This window comes from Helianthus annuus, chromosome 16 (genome assembly GCF_002127325.2).
Source record: "Helianthus annuus cultivar XRQ/B chromosome 16, HanXRQr2.0-SUNRISE, whole genome shotgun sequence".
Classification (NCBI taxonomy): domain Eukaryota; kingdom Viridiplantae; phylum Streptophyta; class Magnoliopsida; order Asterales; family Asteraceae; genus Helianthus; species Helianthus annuus.
Genome location: NC_035448.2, coordinates 157,164,129 through 157,170,128, shown reverse-complemented (window position 1 = coordinate 157,170,128; position 6,000 = coordinate 157,164,129).

Sequence of the window (6,000 nt, the reverse complement as noted above, 5' to 3'; positions counted from 1 at the left end):
GTTGACTGTTATTGGAATTAAAGATCAATAAAGATTTATTTCATTTTAGTTTCATTTTGATTTCCATATTATTTGGAGTAAGTGTTGTATAATCAAACTAATCGGCCGATAATCGAACTGTGAATCAACGACCGACTGTGAATGATAGGAAGTAACAATGCAATAAAGCTAGTCAATCAATAATCAAGCTAATCAAATCAATCATCAAACTCAAGTGTGGGGATTTTAGTACTTTTTATACGTGTGTGTGTGCCTTATGTGTTGCTTGTGCATGTTTACTATATGTTAAAGTGTGTGGTGAATCAATCAAAATCAATCAAGAATCAAAGGTGAATCAAACTCAATGGAAATCGAACCCGAAATGGTTGTAAGGATGTTCGTATGTTAGATATAGTAGTTGAGACTAAAAGTAATTTGATTAGGAATTCTATCATTCTCAAATCATCGTTCATCGAAGTCGAAATATCAAAAATCGTCGCGAAACACTCTAAACCAGGCAAGCCGATCGAACAGGGCAACCTGATCGAACAGGCAAGCCGATCGAACAGGGCAACCTGATCGAACAGGCAAGCCGATCGAACAGGGCAACCTGATCGAACATGCTAGCCGATCGAACAGGCTGTTCGATCGGGCAGCTGCTCGATCAGGGATGCTGTTCGATCAGCTGACCCTTTCCTCTTTTGGAAGCCTATAAATAGGGCTGTCCTTGTCAAACTTTCCACTTTTGGAAAAGCTCTGACCGACCAGCCTCTTCTTCTCACTAAATCTCAGATTTCTCTCAAACCGGTAAGTATTTCGCTCTAATCCTTGTACGTTTTTGTTCATTAATCGATTCTACATCTTTTTATCTTTCAAAATCTGAATTTCATCCATGAAATCACCAAGATCTAGGTGTTCTTGGGTGATGTCATCATGTGTTCTTCAAGAACACTAAGTTTTGGCATCATTCCACCATGAATAACTTAGATCTAACCGATTTCCACATAAATAACCTAAAATCTTCCAAAGATCTTAACATTTCACGGTGGAAAAGGATTGGAAGATGGGTTTTCATCTATCTTTCAACTCTTTTACACTCAAAAAGGTGAAAACGAGACTTGAACCGACTTACAAATCAATCTAAACAAACACATGGTTCAAGATTCGGGTTCTACCGAGAGATATACCGATTTCGGGTTAAACGTTAAACTTGGGTTCCAAACCGTCTCTGACCGAGTTTGGGTGATTCCTGCTCGAGTCAGTAGGCTAAGTGGGGACTTCAGTTTTGTGGTTCAACTCGTAGTCAAAATATCTCTAAAACATCAACAATTAACGGGAATAACCAAGTGTTAAGTGATAGGTTAACCGAATCGAGAAGCTGGCCGAACGGCTAGGCTGTTCGATCGAACAGCCCAACCGAACGACTATGCCAGCCGATCGACTAGGCTAACCGATCGACTAGCACTTAGTCCCACAAACTCATGAAGTGTAATATTGACAGAGTTCTATTCGATCGATCGAGCCACTCGATTGTGATCATCACTACTCGAATCATGAGATACTACACTTCAAAACACTTAGACTTTTCGAAACATTGGAATGTCATCCGATCGAGCATGCCAACCGATCGAGTGACATATTTGAAAACATTGAAGTGCTAGCCGATCGGTTGGGCTAACCGATCGAACAGCTGTTCGATCGGCCAACCTGAAAGGTAGTACAAACCATCATACACAAACACATCCTTCACATCAAAGGAAGAAACAATCCACTTGAAGGAACCAGCCGATCGAGCCAGCCGGCCGATCGAATGGATGTTCGAACGGACTTTCAAACCAATCGAACAGCCCACTCGATCGAACTGCTGTCCGATCGAATGGCCTACTCGATCCAAGTACATTGTTTACTTTTTCCGCGTTACTCATCGTTGTGTTATCGAACTATTCAGGCTACCCTATTCTCAGTGCTCCTTTCAATCCACGATCAACCACTGTGAGTATACTCGATCCCTTTTTGCTTTCAGCACTTTTGGGTGTTACATACGTAATCTATCAAATTCACAAACAACACAAACTATTGAACGCTAACCTACTTGCATGTATTACTTGTCTAAATGATTGCTGTTTATTATGTTTACACGTGGAGTGCTATCTGCCTGCTTTAGCAACGTAGTACTATAGTTTGGACTCAGCACCCGTTCACACGGGGGTTGCTAAGGACAATTACTTGCATGGATTACAGTGGTAATCATGTATTGCGAACTGTCTCGGACAGTCAACTTGAAGTCGTTGGTATCGATGGTCCCATGTTGATAATTTACATGCATCGTTTGCCCTTGTGTACGTGCTTGGTTATGCGTAAACTATTCGAACTCTATATGCTATATCAAACTTGTGTACTCACCTTTACATTATATGTATTGACTTTTATTTTAACGTATGTGACAGGTGTTTAAGCTACTAGCGTGCTAGGGAAGCGAGGCAATAATAAGCTTCTAGGAGCCTGTGACCTTAGGACAGTGTCCACATACCTGCTCCAGGGTCATAATTATCTGTAGATCTTGTACTGGCACCTGTAGTCAGTAAGATCTACAGTTAGCCGTCTAGAAGTCTTAAAACAATATTTTAATTTGGTCTGTAATAATTAAGATTTGAGTTGTCGGAACAGTTCCCATATTGTTTAGTTGATTTCTATGATAACTTGATATTATTTGGGACACGGTATGGGACGTGTTATATAACTGAATTGTATGATAGTTGTTGTGGAAACTTCTGAACAATCTGTTTCGCTCAGTGCCGCGCCCCGATGATTCCGCCATCGGTTGGGGTGTGACAGATTGGTATCAGAGCCATAACTATAGGGAATTAGGTTAGACACGATCTAGTCCGGATCGCTGTCTTAGAAACCTAGACTATAGTTAGGAACCAAGAGACCAAGATTATGTGCTTATTTTATGTTGTTCCCTTCTATTCCATCATTACATCCGAACTCCGAGCCAAATTTTGTAATTTGGACGGGATTAGGAGTGAAACCCGCAAATTCCTGCCTAAATTACAAATTCTTGCCAAATATTTTGTGCAAATTTTCTATCAACAAACGGGGGAGAATTATACCAAATCAGGGCTGAAACCCGTAATTTGATGAAAACTTTCCTCTAAATTTTCTTAAAACAAGGAAGAAATTGCTGAGCTAGGGGTGAAACCCTAACCTTGGCAGTTATTCCCACTTTATTTTATCTCGCCAAGGCAATTGACGGACTCCAACGACCTGAACTCACGAGTATGACCTAGAATGCGCATGCATAATGCCCAAGAATCGAGGCAGAAACATGTCCCCTAGAGTCGAAAGTGACGACAAGTCAGCTGTGAATAGTTAAGTTGCCATGGTTAGTCGAAGTCTAGTAGCCGCAGACAATCCATTTTCCGATTTTGAGTGTCGCTTTGTTGATTTTATATGACTTACCTGTTTACGTGTTCTAAGATTCGTTGATTGTTCCATTTGTTATCAATCTGCGTGACCTTTGTTGCTATCCTATCTCGATACAAACCCCTGTTGATGTGATCTAAACGAAACCAGTGTGCTATGCTACGCTACGCCATACCATGCTACTCGATGTGTTGTATGTGACCGCTATATTCAAAACTTAGAGGCTGTTAGGAAACTAAGTGTGCTACCGCGTACTGTTAGGAGGAATTACGTGACATTAATTGCCTCTGTGATAAAAGTGCGTACGTGTTTAGGAAATTAAGTGCTCTACTTGCTTAATTGCTTATGTGCTCTAATTGCTTCTGTGCTTATGTGCCTCCATGATTATGTGTTTATATGTGTTACGTGACGTGAGATGCGACGTGATTCTAAGCTTTAGTAAACTAAGACGTGCGAGATTCGAATTCGTTGTGTTGAGCCCTATGGCGATGTCTATTGCAGACCATGTCGTCATCATCAAGAACTCGCCAAAACCTTACCCGTCAGGAAAAGAGAGACCGACGTCTCGCCAAGCTCATCTCAAGGTCTGTAGCAAAAGCTGTCAGTGAGGTGTACGAAAACACCAGCAAGTCGTCGGAAGAATCCCGAACCCTCACTGAACCCAGCAAAGCTCCGTTCAGTTTCAAGCAATTTAAGGCGTGTGGACCGAAGGAGTTCACCGGTGAAGAGGGCCCTACAGGCTTATTTCACTGGTTTGACTCTGTGGAAGTTACCCTTCGTCAAAGCGGATGCCCGGATCATCTTCGAACTCTCAATGCTACCGGTGTCTTCCAGTCACGGGCATTGGACTGGTGGACAGCTGAAAGAAATAAGCGCGGGAACGACGCTGCCTACGAGCTGACGTGGGAGGAACTGAAGGCTATCATGCTGGACGAGTTCTGTCCTCCCCACGAACGCCAAAAGTTGGAGGATGAGTTCTGGACCATCAAGCAGAAGGAGGGCGACAACGCTGGTCTCACCGCCCGCTTCAAACAACTGAGCATTATCTGTCCAGACCAGGTCAAGACTCCCGAGATGACCATCAAGAAATACATCCGTGCTCTTCCGGATTGTGTTGCAGATTATGTGTTCGCCGCCAAACCCGCATCAATCGAGGAAACCTACCTACTCGCTGCCGAGATTAACGACAAGCGAGTTAAGGCTGGTGTCTGGGATAAGCCATCCAAGTCGTTGCATCAAGTTACTGCCGCATCAACCGACAACCCTACTGCTCAAGCCTCCAAGTCCTCGAGAAGAAGAAAGAAGAACAAGAGTTGTGCCGCCGCAACCAATGCTGCTCCTCTTCAGTCAGTACCGCCTCAACAGCAGCAACCACAGCGCACAGCGCCAGTGATCAATGCGCCGCCGGCTAAGCGTGCGTACACCGGCCCCCACCCACTCTGTGCTACATGTTCTTATCATCACCCGGTGGGTGTGGCCTGCCGTTTCTGTGTCCACTGCAACGTTTACGGGCATTTCACTGCGAATTGCCGCTATGGTCCTCGTCAAACGCAAGCTCAAGCCGCTGTTAACCAAGCCCTGCTACCTGCTCCTCAAGCTCCTCAAGCTGCACAGGCCCCGGCAAACAATGTTCGGACCTGCTTTGCATGTGGTGACCCTAACCACTTCGCAAACCGGTGCCCGAACAGGGTGGTGAAACAAGAAGCCCAACAACCCCAGCAACAACAACAGCAGCCTCAACAACAAGCCGCTCACGCCAGAACTTTCAACATCAACGCACGCCAGGCTCAAGCTGATAACAACGTGGTCAATGGTACGTTTCTTGTGAATGGTATTTATGCATCATGTTTGTTTGATACTGGAGCCGATAACTGCTTTGTGTCATTTGAATTTGAGAAGCTTCTTAGACGTAAGCGCTCTTATCTTTCGTCACCCTTCGAAGTAGAAGTCGCTACCGGAAGAACCATTGCTGTCAATTCTGTGCTCCGTGATTGTACTCTCGAGCTCAACAATCATATATTTCCGATTAATCTCATTCCAATGCAGCTCGGAAGTTTCGATGTCATAGTAGGCATGGACTTTCTTCGTGAAAACCGTGCTGAAGTTGTGTGTTCCGATAAGATGATTCGTTTTGTGCTAGCTAGTGGTGATATTTTATGTGTTTATGGTGAAACTACTGCAAAAGATCTCAAGCTCATGTCATGTCTTCAAGCTCGCAAATATCTCCGCAAGGAATATCGAGCCTTCTTGGCCAACATTGTTGTAGCAGAGACGGACAAGGAAAGGAAAGTTGAAGTCAAGGATGTTCCTGTTGTCCGAGAATTTCCTCAGGTGTTCCCTGATGATCTTCCTGGATTACCTCCAAGTCGTGATATCGACTTTCGAATCGACCTTATTCCAGGAGCCAACCCAGTGGCCAAAGCTCCGTATCGACTCGCTCCATCTGAGATGCGAGAACTCTCGAACCAACTCCAAGAGTTACTTGAAAAAGGCTTCATTCGCCCGAGCACTTCTCCATGGGGCGCACCAGTCCTTTTCGTCAAAAAGAAGGACGGGTCGTTCCGAATGTGCATCGATTACCGGGAATTGAACAAG